Genomic DNA, 15,047 nt, shown 5'->3' on the forward strand with positions numbered 1-15,047 from the left:
GGCCTTCTCAAGGGACTCCCCCAAGAATGGTCAAGAGCTGCATTCAGTTTTTTAAACTCCAGTCATCATAGTTGTGTCCTTGAAGCATGGAAAGGGGACAATGACAGTCTTGGAAACCTGCTGCTGGAGGTGGAGTAAAGATTAATATTGAGTAGGAAGTGTCTTGATGGCTTCAGTCTTCGGGTGTCCAACAATTTGAGTATTTCCATTATGGAGAATTTGTTGAAATTCTTTTCGATTTGTCCTGATTTTCTGGGCCTCCTTTTTCTATGGAACACAACCCTGACATTCATGGACATTTCTGGTGGGTGGAGTGGAAAATGCCTGGATCCCTTTCAAAGGAATTACTACAATAAAGTTGTTGGGGGGGAGGGGTAACTATAGGATCTAAGGTCACCAGGAAACTGAATGGGTACTGCCAAGTAACTCATCCCAGAGAAAATATGCTCACAAAAATGTAGATTTCTGGTCTGTAGAGTCCAGATGGACCAAATGCATTGGCACCTTGAAAAACTCCTTGCATGAGACCAATATTAACTGATGTTTGAGAACCTCTGTCCTAGAATGTGAACTTAGAGCTTCTTGGAATGAGCCAATCCCCTCGTGCACCTGGGGTCTCATACTCATTCGGGAATGTAATGAAAGCAATGGCCCTTCTTTCCAGAAACATGCCCACAAATATCTACACAGAAAAGGAGCATGTGGTCTCTGGGGCTTCACTGATCCCCTAAATCTCTTCTTCAAACCCTGATTAAGACCACTTCCCTAGAGAACATAGAGATGCTGGAATGTCTTGAGGGAAGAGGAGGAAGAGAACAGAAGGAAATTGAGGAAAGAAGGAATTCACCTGTGGGTCAGGGAAGGGAGCCAGTTAGAAAAACTCATTAAGATTGGAGTCAGGGGACACCTGGGTGTCTCAGTGGGTTAAAGCCTCTCTGCCTTTGGCTCAGATCATGGTCCCGGGGTCCTGGGATTGAGCCCCACATCGGGCTCTCTGCTTGGCAGGGAGCCTGCTTCCTCCTTTCTCGCTGCCTGCCTCTCTGCCTACTTGTGATCTCTGTCAAATAAGTAAGTAAATAAATAAATAAAAAGATTCTGGAGTCAGTAAGATTTTAGTCCCAACTCTGGCTGGGTCAGACACTCGCCAGCTGTGTGACATCAGTCAAGTTACTTCATCTCACTAGGACTCAGTTTCTTCATCCATCACATGGGAGTAATATTAGGTCCTAACAGGATCACACAGAATGTTAAGTGACATAATGTGTAAGTACTTGGCCGTGGAAACTGACACAGCGCTGATGATAAAGATGTCATAACCATTGAATCAGTAGGTCAGTCAGTCAATAAATGACCAGGTTATTCTTCTGAGGAATAAAGATGAGAAGATAAACAACCTAGAAGCCCCCAGCAGGAACACACTCATGGGGGACACACGGCAGAGAGGAAACATTTCTGCACTAGCCATCCACGGGAGAGAGGCTTTTCTCACTATTGTTACAAAAATCAGCATGCAAGTGTGATGAGCGAGGGAGAAGCAAAGACCGTGGTTAAGGAAATGGGATAAGAGCACAAAACTAGAGAAACTAGAACAAATAGAGGAAAGAATCTCAGTCTTGAGAACTTTAGCTCGAAAGGGGCCTCAGGAATTAGCTGACAAACCCATTATTAGCGGAACCTTCTGATCAGCCTTTTTTCCTACATCTCTTTACATTTTGCCGAAGATAATATTCACTTTGATGTTGCAAAGCGTTAGTTTGCTTTTTGTGTTTCTTCTCCCCATAATTGAATGTTAGGCCATCCTTTTGTTATCGGCAAATTGGGCTGACAAAAAAGAGCATTATAAATTGCGAAAATACAAACAAATTCTCGCAGCTCTGAAATTCTTCTTCTACTCAAATGGTTGACACAAATAATCCAGGGGGATGGAATTCCTCGAGCTCAGGAAGGAACAGAGTTCACGCTGCCATTGGCGAAAAGAGGCGGCTCCCTGCACAGGTTGGGAGACCAGCCACTGGAGTCCAGGGGAGAGGGCCAGGCCCTCGCTGGCACCTCTGTCCAGAGAGCTGGGCACTGGAGCCAAAAGCAGACTCCTCTTTCCTGCAAGTCTCAGGAAGTTAGGGGTGGAGGTTATGCTCCAGGTCTTCGGCCTCTGGGGTAGCCTGAGAACTTTGAACCCTAAATTCCAGGCTTTCAAGAGCTCCCAGCCTGGCTAATGGGCCTCAAAGGACCAGAGCCCAGGTAGGATATGCAGGGACAGTGTGGTGCCTGATTGCTTAAGTCTGTGGCTGATGACCTGTCTGCATGCCCCACACGGACCTTCCCTTCGCCTCCCTGCTGACAGGACCCATTCTGGGCATGAACCACGAGACCCAGGCCCATCTTCCCAGGGCCTCTTTAAGAAGGCCCAACAAGACTCACTCCTCTTCCATTCCCATCCTTCTAGAAGAGAATCAAAACAACCACAGAGTCGAGAAAGTTAGCTTAAGAAGTCTGGCTGTTTTGAGGTGCCTGGGTGGCTCAGTGGGTTAAAGCCTTTGCCTTCGGCTCAGGTCATTACCCTAGGGTCCTGGGATTGAGCCCCGCATTGTGGTCTCTGCTTAGCAGGGAGCCTTCTCCCCCTCCCCGCCCCCACCTGGCTCTCTGCCTACTTGTGCTCTCTGTCTGTCAAATAAATAAATAAAATCTTAAAAAAAAAAAAAAGAAAGAAAGAAAGAATTAAAGAAGTCTGGCTGTTTCAGCAGCCACAGTCTTTACCATGAAGGCTTTATTACTATCCTCCCTAGGCAAAAGCATGTAACCAACCCATGGTAGCCTATCATAACTCAGGCTGGGAGGCAATGCTCCAATTTTCTTTTCTTTCTTTTTTTTTTTTTTTTAAGATTTTATTTATTTATTTGATAGAGATCACAAGTAGGCAGAGAGGCAGGCAGAGAGAGAGAGAGGAGGAAGCAGGTTCCCTGCTGAGCAGAGAGCCCGACGTGGGGCTCCATCCCAGGACCCTGAGACATGACCTGAGCTGAAGGCAGAGGCTTTAACCCACTGAGCCACCCAGGTGCCCTAGTGCTCCAATTTTCAAGGCTTCCAGTGAGCTGCTGAGAAAGGTGAACTGGTGTCGGCGACTTTCCTTTAAGAGATGAAATCCGTCCACTATGCGTTATGCTACTGATCTCCAAGAGCATGGAATCATTTACTCATTTATTTAAACATGCCTGAGCTCCTACTCTATGCCAGGTGCGGGGTTAGAAGCTGGGAAGGCTAAGATGAGTAAGACACGGCTCCCACTCACATCTTGGGAACACAGACACTCCCAGCTTACTCTAGTACAACCAGGTATTAATTTGGTTTCAACTGTTGGGCAAAAAAGAACCTGATAGTTCATAGAATCTAAGAAGGCATCAAAAATTAAAATACGGCAGGGGTAAGGAGGCCTCAAGGACACCACGTGTCTCCTGGGACCTCTGGGTGGCTCAGTTGGTTAAGCGTCTGCCTTTGGCTCAGGTCCTGATCCCAGGGTCCTGGAATTGAGTCCCCACATTGGGTTCTCCCCTCAGCAGGGAGCCTGCTTCTCCTTTGCCCTCTGCCCCTCCCCCACACTTCATGAACTCTCTCTCAAATAAATAAAATCTTTAAAAAGAAAAAAAAAAGAAGAAGAAGAAGAACTGGAACTTGACATTGAAACACTGTCAGGGGGCGCCTGGGTGGTTCAGTGGGTTAAAGCCTCTGCCTTTGGCTCAGGTCATGATCCCAGGGTCCTGGGATCGAGCCCCTCATCGGGCTCTCTGCTCAGCAGGGACCCTGCTTCCCCCTTTCTCTCTGCCTGCCTCTCTGCCTACTTGTGATCTCTGCCTGTCAAATAAATAAATAAAATCTTTAAAAAAAAAGAAACACTGTCAGAACTGCCTACCTCTCTTCTCTCTGCTGCCTGATCGTTCGACTCATTCTCAATAAACAGCAGTCCCATCCAGGCCACAAGCAGGAAATCCTCCTGTCCTGGCTTAGTGTTTTCCAAAGTCCAACACCTGAAAGCATTCTTTCATACGCTCTGTAAGAAAATCCTGGAGAGCCACCTTGACTGGTCCCTGTTGTATTGGATGGCTACTTCTAGGTGAATTATCTGGAAAATAATAAGCCCTCCCCATCCCCCAAAGAAGTCATTTACAGTCAGGGTAAGGGGCAGCAGAATAAAGGGACGTGTCTTTAGGCCAACCCCGAAAGGTGTGACTTCATTTTCTTCCCTGGTTAGGGTTGCCAGATACAACACAGGGTGCCCAAATATTGCATAGGAAGTATTTACACTAAAATCAGCATACTTTATGTATGCATGTAGTTAGTTAGTTATATTTGTACTTACAACAATTTGTATTGAGAACTCTATTCCTGATGCACTCCAAGGAAAAGGGAAGCAGTTCAGGCTGCTGGACGGTTTGAGAACCGTATTCCTCAGTGATGGGAGAATGGCTACAATTTACAGGTTAGCTTCTGTGGCTGTAGCCCTCAGAAATCGACTTGGGCTAACTTGGGCCACAACAGGGAATGTACTGGAAGGCTACCAGGCAAGGCCACCTCTTTAATGACTCCAGAGACAGCATGGGAATGGTGCTGCTGAAATTGTCCATGTGGCTGCTGATCACAGGGGAGCTTCCAGAATGAAAGGAGAGTTTGGACAACCTCACCGGAGAAGCACAGGACCTGGGGCCATATCCATCATGCAGTTCAGCGTACATAGTTTCCATCCTGTTCACTCTGATGCGATTCTTCTCTCACCTTTTTTTTTTTGTTTAAATATTTTATTTATTTATTTGACAGACAGATCACAAGTAGGCGGTGGGTGGGGGGGTGGAGAAGGGTCCGTGTTGAGCAGAGAGCCCGATGAGGGGCTCGATCTCAGGACCCTGGGATCATGACCTGAGCCGAAGACAGAGGCTTTAACCCATTGAGCCACACAGGCACCCCTCTTCTCTCACTTCTTCGAGAATGCAAATCAGACAGCACTCTCAGAGACAGAGTGACAGCACTTAAGGATTACCTTGAATTTGTTCTGATTAGTTAGTTACATAAACTCGATATTCAATATTCAGAATAGTAGGAGTCATGACTCAAGACAACCCAGTCCAAACAGCCATCCATCTCATTGCCCAGGACCCAACAGTGGGGACCCAGTAGTTGGGTTTGGGTCTGATGTCTCATCGGTGGAGAGAGCAGACCTTGATCACATGGAACAGGCAGGAGGCAGTTCCCTGAGAGGAATGCAAGATGCTATGAGCAGAAATGGGCAGAAAGGATGCTCAGGGCAGCAAAATAAGCAGATGCCCATTCCGATGGCATCTGTGGGTTCTATCCATACCAAAGAGCTTGCACCCTGTCATCCTTGCCCTCTGGTGCTACAGACCCCAAGCAGAGGAGCTGGCCAGCTGCAGACTTCACCCAGCATGAAGTGGTCCCTCAGGCTGGCTGTCCACAGCAGTGTGGTGACAACCAGGTCCGCCAGAGTCAGGGATGGGGGGTGAAGACAGGGATGTGGGATTCCTAGTGCTCAAAAACACTTTTAGAGGAATTTACCTTTTAAAAACTAAATCAGACCAAAAATCAAGACTAAATCCTCCATCATGTCACTCTGAGTCCCCACCTGGCAAGAGGCACTGGGCTCATCCAGGGGCGGTGGCATGCTGGTGGTTAACAATGAGTGCACAGACCACTGTGAACGACCAGCCATCAAGAAGCATCCACGTGAGTGGGTAGGTGGGGCTGTCTCACCCTGAGTTGGCTCATAGGTGTGGTTCTTTGTGCATGCGTCGTACAAATCCTGGCACATGGCAGAGAGAGATGAGGGTCTTGAGGACAAGTGCCTGGACTTGTCTCCAGTAACCTGACCTTGCCTGGGTTGAGGATGGCAAAGACAGAGGAGGCAGGCTGCAGGGTTTAGAGAGTCAGGACAGGGTGCTCTTCACCAAATCACTGGCCTGTGATCAGGTTCAATGCCGCACAGAAAACACGGAGAACAGTGACACATAGTATGCCTGTAAGATCTCAGTAACTATTGGTTGTGTTATTTGTATAGTTAAGACACAAGTGCAGCTGCTGTAACTAAAGTCATAGTAACAGTGGCTTAACCAAGAGGGAACTGTATTTCTCCCACAGAAATGGTCCTTATAGAAGCAGTCCAGGACTAAACTTGGCAGTTTCCCAGTGCAGAAGACCCAGACTCATCCTATTTTGTCATTCTGCCTTCCTCAACATGTGGCTTCCATCTCAAAGTCTAAGATGACTGCTCTGGCTCCTGCCATCACATCCACATTCTGGGCAGACAAGAAGGAAGTGGAGCACATGCCTATCCCTTTAGGGTGTTACCCAGAAGTGGCATGCACCCCTTCCATTCACATCCTATTGGCTAGAACTTCATCACAAGTCTGAAGCTCACTGCAAGGGATGCTGGGAGATGTAGTCTTGGTGCCTCACTGAAATTCTGAGGTGTTTTTTGTTCGTTTGTTTTGTTTTTTTATTTTATTTTATTTTTTATTTTTTTTAAGATTTTATTTATTTATTTGATAGACAGAGATCACAAGTAGGCAGAGAGAGAGGAGGAAGCAGGCTCCCCCCCAAGCAGAGAGCCTGATGCGGGGTTCGATTCCAGGGCTCTGGGATCATGACCTGAGCCAAAGGCAGAGGCTTTAACCCACTGAGCCACCCAAGCGCCCCTTTTTTATTATGATGCCTGTCCCACAAAGTGAGTATGACAGGGATAGAAACTAAAGAGCCGGGTCATGGTTTCAGGATCCTAGGATCGAGCCCCACATTGGGCTCTCTGCTCAGCAGGGAGATTGATTCCTCCCTTCTCTCTCTCTGTCTGCCTCTCTGCCTACTGTGATCTGTCAAATAAATGAATAAAATCTTAAAAAAAAAAAAAACTAAACTAAAGAGACAACAACTCAGGGGTAATAAAGAAAGATGGAAAATTATTAAAATGGATCAGAAGAATCAAAGTAGGACTTGTCCATGTTGCCAACAGTATTTTCTGTCAGCCAACAAATGCTAATCTAGTAATTTCATATGTTGGTTTAAACAGAAATGATATTTTGTCCTTTAGCTGCTTACTTCACCTCCTTAGTTCTGCTGAGTTCAGTTTGCTCCAGAATGGTTTTTTCCTAAATGCTTATCAATAAACCTCAGGGAGCCCCAAAGCTGGAGACCCTTCTAGAATCTGAATTCCTGTTGTTTCTCTGCATTTCCAGAGTCCAAGCTGGAAACCCTCGGACCTCTTGAAGTAACACAGAAACGTGGGGGAGCTTGGGACAGTTGAAGGGGGAAGGGGGCCCAGCCCTGTGCTGGGGGTGGGGAGAGGTTGTAAACCCTGTCGCACCAAGCTGTTCCTTCCTCAGCCTTTGCCCACTGAGTTTTCACATACCCCTGCTCTCCCTCCCACCCTACGTTCTGGGGTCCCTCAAGTCAGGTGACTCCTATCCAGTCTCCCTCTTCCTATTCTTACCCTGTGTTCCCCTCCAGCCCATACCCTCAACCCTATCCTCCTGCTGGAGAATTCAGGAACTCAAAATGGCAACTCAGATTTTCCCACAGTGGTATCACAACGGCCCCTTGGAAAGAGACAGTCTCCTGCAGTTACTGGGACATGAACGCTGGACTGCCCAGCAGCTGGCCCCAGAGGCCCCCTTGCAGATGCAGGGCCCTCCCCCCTCACAGCTGTACACACTTCCTTCCTTTTTCTCCCACAACCCAGGAAGAGGGGGCAGTGGGCTTGGCCTCAGCATCTTTCAAGAAACAATGGGCCTCATATAGGACAAGTCACTTCCCTTCCGGCTGGCCCAAAGAGGACAGCAACCATTTCACCAGCACACATATGTCTCCCTTCCATAGCGACTCCCCCCAGCCGCCCTGGAGTCTCAGCATCTCCCAGTAAAGCCCCCCCACCCCCCAACCCTGGCAGGCCTTCCCCCCACCTTTCTGGCAGGGCCGGCCAGGCCCGCCTTCCGCATGACCCTCTGCAGGAGGAAAGCTCACAACCCCTGTTCTGCTTTGATGAGCTGACCCTGCTTTTTCCAGTCACAAGGGCAGTCTGAGGCCGAATTTTCCATCGGGGAGAAAGGCGGGAGTCAGGGCAAGCCCGGGGCTGAGGGAGGAGCCCGGGGAGCCCGGGGTGGCTGTGAGGCCAATCTGCCTCCCGCCTTCTTTGGTTTGCATCAGTGGGTGCCTTGAGCTAGAGCAGACGCAGCCGTTCTGAGAGCTAGGGGAGAGAGGGAGAAAGGAAGGAGGACACATTTCTTTTTAATGGGAACCAGATTTGAGAGGGGAAAAAATGAGCATTAGAGAGGAATGAAGGCCCAGAAAGCCCAGAAGAGCAGCTGGAGGTCTGCCTAGTGTGGCCTCCCACAAGGGGCCTGCCTAGCGCCCCTCCCAGGTCCCCTCCCGCCAGCCAGCCACGCCAGCCACACCAGCCACACCAGCCACGGGGTCACACCTCCACGTGCACAGCCCTGTCACTGGCTGCCTTCCGTTCCATCTTCCCACCAGCCCTGCAAAGCAGGCCGGCAGCAATCAACTAGCTCACTCAGTCTGAGGACTTTCCTAAGACTCTGAGGGATTATGGGATTGCTCAAGGTCAGCAGCAGAAGGGAGGAGCCCCAGGGGCCCAAGGTCAGCAGTCCGAGGGGAGGGGAGCCCTGGGACTGAGAGGTTAAGTAACCCTCAGTGAGGAGATCCCAGCACCCCCTTCCACAGCCTGCAAGGATTTGCATGGATTTGCTTAAGTTATGCACCAGTACAGACTCTGCCTATATTTAGATGTCATGAAATAACTTTCTCCTTTTTAAAACTGAGATGGGGGCTATTTTAAGGTAGCCAAAGGTTACCTATTCGCGTACCATACATGCAAAGCTGTATGGAGAATTACACAATTTCACAGACAACCCTACAACCCCATGGGAGCGCAGAGAAGGTTCTTCTGTGCTTGCCACAGAGCGAGAGCACCCCTTCCCACTTTAGACGGAAAGAAACTCCCCCTCTCCCCCCAGCAATTAAACCTGGAGCTCTAGTAGCTGCTGTTAGGAGAAGCACGGGCTCAAATCTGGGGACCAGGAAGTCCACCAGGGAAACAAATGCCAATCAGGATTTGTCTACAAGAAATGTCATGGCTCCTCTTTCTCCTTCCGCGTCCCCTGGCGTCGGCTTTTGGGAGGTCTGCAAGTGAGGACCTACTGGGTGCCAGCCATACAAACATGAGTAGGACTGCAACCTCAGCCTCAAAGTTCTCAAAACAGATGCAGCAAGTGATCACACCACTATAAAGTGAAAAGTGAGAAGACAGAATGACGTACAGCCACTGTAGGAACACGGCAGGGGGGGAGGCGGAAGTTCAGGGAAGGTTCCAGAAATAAGAAATGAAAAAAAACTGATCAGAGTCTGAATGGCTGAGGGAGAGTTGAGGGAGGAGGCCATGAGGAGTGGGGCTATGGTCCTGGATGTTCCAGTGGAGGGAACAGCATGAGGATGGCCTGGAGGCCTGACACAGCAGGTCAGAAGACCTGGGGGTTCCTGCAGGCTTCAGCCAAAGAGGGCCTCATGTATGCTGAGGGTTTGCCTGCCATCCTCTTGGCAATGGCAGTTTTAAGGTGAAGAATGGTTCGATCACCTTGAAGTTGAGTGTCCTTGGCAGTGTGTATGTGAGTGCGGGGAGGGGAGCTGGCAGGCTGCAGGGAGGGAGGTCCGTGAGGAGATCGAAGCAAACATCTAGCAAGGCAAAGAAGGTCTGAGCAAGGGCCTTGGAGTAAGGTTAAGGAGGACAGAGCAGGTTTGGGAAAGATCTAGAAGGTTAATCAGAAACACCTAGTGAGCGGGTAGATATGGGGGGAAACTAAGAAGGAGGAAAAAGAAGTATGGAGGGGGCCAGACAGATTTTGTTCTCCTAGTTGGTTGGAGAAATCTGGAAGGCAGAGATCTGGAAGCCATTTCCCAGGGAAATGGGAGAAGGTCAGATTTTTTTTTTTTTCCCTTAATGGCCAAATAGAGCTGTTAGACAACCCCTCCAACCCCTCCGGCTGAGGAGCCTCCCCTGATTGGGGACTCTAAATCCAGCTGCTTTCAAGCTCAGACAGCATCCTGTGGCCTCTTGAGGATTTAATTCAATTCAACAAATACTTATTGAACAGCTACTCCTCATAAGGGAAAGGGGAAGAGACGAGAACTAACAATTATTGAGTACTTAAACTGTGTTAGTGGAGAGTTAAGTGCATTTACATGTAATCTCATCTCCCATCACAGTCCCCTCAGCCCCGCCAGGCAGGGTCATTTACCTGCAGGGCCCTGAGAGGTCAAGTAATTTGTCCAAGCTTAGGAGGTGAGTAAGGGGGTAGGGGTGGGTGGGCAGGACGCAAATCTGAAACCATACTCCATCTCTGAGACCCATTGTTCTTCAGGGAACCCAGGACTTGCAAGTCACTGATACACAAACTATTTTAAGCAAAAGAAGAGAAAGCACTGGCTTCTTCAATTAAAAAGCACATGAGTCAGCGGGCTCCAGGCACGGCTAGATCCAGGAGCGCAAATGATGCTGCCAGCTCCTCCTTGTTCGTGCTTATAAATGAGTAAATGCCTCTCTCTCCCATGTTTGTTCATCCTGGCTCATGTATCAGGCAGCATGATAGTGTGGGGATCCCACAGGCTGAATTCAGATCTTGGCTCCACCACCAAACTCGCAGCGTGACTTTAAACCAATTGCTGAACTTCCCAGCACTCTCGTGTCCTTATCTGTAAAACAGGTAAAATAATAGCGTCTGCCTCACAGGTTCTTGTGAGGAGTAAAGGCACTTATCCACACCAGGTGCTTGGAATAGGGCCTGGCAGCGAGTCAGCTCCCAGCATGCCAGCCATTATTGTGGATTTTTTTTTTTTTTAAGAGAGAGAGAATCTTGAACAAGTTCCATGCTCAACGCAGAGTCTGACACCAGGTCGGTCTCACAACCCTGAGCTCATGACCTGAGCCAAAATCAAGAGTCCGAGGCTTAACCCACTGAGCGCGCCCCTGCCCCCCCCCCCCCGCTATTATTACTTGTCTCTGCTTCTTTCTCTCTCATTGCAGACAGCTTCTTCCCCGTGACCCAGAAAGATGGCCCCAGAAACCCCAACTTACCTCCTCCTCAGGGCTTCTTTGTCTCGGAGGAAGAAGAAGGTTCTCTGTGTATACCTGTAGCAAATCTCAAGCAGACTCTGATTGGTTCGCTCAGGTCACGTGCCATCTCTGAGTTTGGTGATGGCGTGTTTTCATTGGCCAGCCTGCCGCTGCCCGGCTTTGCACCTTGTGAGGCGCCATGATTACCAGTCCCACTTGGATCGTCCAGAAGGAGAAGAAGGAGGAATCCTTAAAAGACGGATCCTGTGAAGACAAGTTAACCTATGTCCAGGGTTCTGCTATGGGTGCTATTGAAAGGGCCTGATGAGAAGATGGGTGAGGCACAGCCTCCTCTCCATGAGAACTTACAGCAGAGTGGAGATGAGGCAAAGACACGCATAACATTACCAGAAGGCAGATGTTATGGCCAGAGTAGAGTACTGGTGTCCCCCAAAATCTGTACGTTGAAATCTTAACCCGCAGTGTGATGCTCCTAGGAGGTGGGGCATTTGGGAGGGGGCACCCTCATGAATGGGACTGTTCCCTCATAAAAGAAGGGCAAGAATTCTCCCTTGCCTCCTTCTGCCGTGTGAGGTTACGGCTGGAACCTAGGAAGTAAGCTCTCTCCAGACACTAAATCGGCTGGGGCCTTGATTTTTGGACTCCCCATTCTGCAGGTCGGTAAGAAATAAATGTCTGTTGTTTAATCCACCTAGGCTTTGGAATTTTATGTTACAGCAGCCCAATGGATGGCGATAGCAGATGTTAAAACAGATTGTCATAACAAATACCATTTCAGAGAAGGACAACTGACATTCTCCACAATTTTCAGGAAAGAAGAGATTGTATCTTGTTGGGTGAATCAGCACAAGTCTTGGTAAGAGGGTAGCAATTGAGATGAACTGTGAGGTATGGTTGGGAGTTTAGCTCATGGGGCTGGTGCTCGTTCAATGTGAATAATTGTGTTGGGGGGGCTGCCCAGTTTGAGGGGACAGAGTATGGTAAAAGGTAATCTTGAGAGGGAAGGCTGCAAAGCTGATCTAGCAACAGCACACATAAAAGTGGGCCAAGCTCAAGAATCATTAGATCAGGGGGCTAGAAAAGAAACAGCTATGCATAGATATTAAATTATTGAGATTGAGGGCAGGGTATGCATGGTGTGAGTCAGACGCTGAGGTCATTTAGAAAGTCCTGGAGTTGTGAGCACCATCAGCCAGGACGGGGAGAAACCAGGGTAAGCAGATGGCCAGACAACAAAGATTTTTAAAGAAGAATCTGAATTCTTGATCCCGGATACCCTCTAAAGATTTCTACATGACTCATGTAAGCTCTAGTTAATCCAAGAGAAGTTGACTTTCTAGAAGTAATTTTATATCCATGTGCAACCATTCATTCATTCACTAATTCACTCATGTACTTAGCATTTGTGGGGCATTGCTCTGGGCTCCAAGGACACAAATGAGTAAGACTCAGTCCCTGACCTCAAGGAACTTGCTGTCTGGTGCAGACTACTACTTTGGTCACACTTGCTGGTCGCACACAGTATACTGATTATCTGTTGTATAGTTAGCTCCCCACTGGACTGGGCATTCCAGTCAATAAATGTTTATTGACTGATTAATTGTATCTCCATCTCAGCCTCCACTTGTATTGAGACACTTTAATGAAATAATTTGATTTCAATTATGTACTGTTTTGTGCAGAGTCTGGACATTGTAATAGGAAACAAGAAGGAAGTTGAGCCCTCTTCATGAGAGAAGCAGCCGCCTCCCACAGAAAATGCCAAGAAAGATCTGATTCTATTGGAGGAAAAGTTAAATTTCATTTGCGGAGAGGGAGGGGAAGATTATCTAAGAAGAAGTTAACAGTAGAAGAGGGTCCAAATGGCCCTGTGAATAGGACTAGTGGAGGGACTGAGTTGGAGGGCAGGGAAGGGGGATGTACATTGAGGGTGGTAATGACCTTGCTGGGAGCTTAGACATGAAGGTCAGAGGGAGGGGGTTGAACTTCAGGCGGATGGTGGTGAGTTAGGAACAGGTAATCGGGGGGAGTGGAAGGGAAGAGCTGAGTGGAGAATTTTATTGTAACACATGCAGGAGAATAAAGATGGCCGGGAGTTCTTGAACACTCTACCCATGAAGAAGTGGGGTCTATTGTTACTCCCTTGTGTCTAGACTGCTCTGTGACTACATTGGCCAATGGAATACAACAGAAATATCATTATGTCTGTTGCAGACCCAGCCTTTAAGGAGATAGGGATTCCCTCCTTGGTCTCCCGGAGCCCGGAGCAGGTCTACCTTCAATCCTGATCACCTATAGCTTATCACCACTGAGATCCCAGGATCTCAGTTGAACCCCAATAGGTTACCACAGACTCCTCCTGCCTCCCCCCTACCCCCTGGCTTCCCAGAGCTGCTGACCTTTTCTGTTGGGGTAGGTTTTACTTCTAAAACACTTCCCAGGAGCAATTCTCTTGCATCCTAATTGGGAACCCATCCAGTCCTGCACTTACCACAAGTGTCCCTTTTGACTTTTCTTAGAGTAGCTTGAATCCACATTGTTTTTGTCCCCTACTACCTAACCCCTCCTTGAACAGGTATCCCGGATGGACTCTGGCAGGATCCCATGAATCAGTCCCGGTGCCCATTTCAGAGGTGACAATGAGCTGCAGGTCGGCCTCATCTCTTCTGTCTTCTCACCTGGCTGCATAGACATGGCACAACCCTTGAATTCCATTTGTTCCCCAATGGCTACTGGAAGCCTTTCATCTTTCTTTGGTCATTTGCTTCTTCTTCTCTGGTGATTTATATTCTGGATCTTCCCAGCAGAGCCCTGATCCCTCTCTGGGACCCTATGTCTTCAGCGATAGATATTGTAGCAATGGGTAAAGCCAGACAGCACAAGGCGAAGCTGAGGGGGCAAAAACAATGGCCCCCAAGCCATGGGCCAGGCCCTGTCTTCCTCTCAGCACACCTTCTCCTCCAACAGTTTTCTCGAACAGGAGATGGACAGGTAACAGTTCTTGTCAACACAGCTCATCATTTCCCTGAGTGCAGACTGAGGTAGGAGACCACTGAACACCTACCCCCGCTGCCGCCACCATACATATAGGGGAACTGAGGCTCAGAGGAAAAATTCACTCTGTCCAAGGTCAGAAAACAGGTCACCTGACACTTAGATCGCCCAACACCCAATCTGGTTCACTCATAAGTACTGTCTTTCCACGTCTGACAAAGTCACACATCATATGGAAGGAAGACCTATGGGATATTTAGAATAAAGAGTTTATGAAGGGTCAGGTTCTGACCTCAATTGAGATGAATGAGACACAGTAAGCTTACTCTCAAAAAATTAACGTCCCAGTGGGAAAGGATATTAAAAAATGGGTTTTGTTTTGGTTTGGTTTGGTTTTCTAGCCACAATCAAGATGCTTAACTGATAAAAAATGTTTTATTAAGCACCAACTCTGTGTGAGATGTATATTAAGACCTGTGAAGACAATGAAAATGAGTGAAACATGGTCTCTGACCTCAAGAGCTTCAGATCCAGCAGGGGAAAAAGGACAGGGACATATGAAGATAAAGTAGCAATGAAAAACCAGAACACAATGAAATGAGCATGGGCTATAGGGAGTGAATGCTGGGAGAGGTGGAGAAGATGGGGACATGGCCACACAGCCTGTGGCCTGGCCTCCCTGTTCCAGAACAGCCCACAGGTGGATAAGGAAGTTTTTCCCAGATACTCTTTGGGGCCCTGTTTCTGGTGCCCAGGAGTTGGGAGCATCCTAGACGTGGCCAGTCAATGTGGCATGTGTGCATACAGTGTGACAGTGTGCTGTCAGACACACATGACCACACAAATGACTGCCACTCAGTGAACAGTTTGACCCAGGAGCCCAAAACCAATGATGTCAGTTAACACACACACACAC

The sequence above is a fragment of the Mustela nivalis genome (genome assembly GCF_964662115.1).
Source record: "Mustela nivalis genome assembly, chromosome: 16".
NCBI lineage: Eukaryota > Metazoa > Chordata > Mammalia > Carnivora > Mustelidae > Mustela > Mustela nivalis.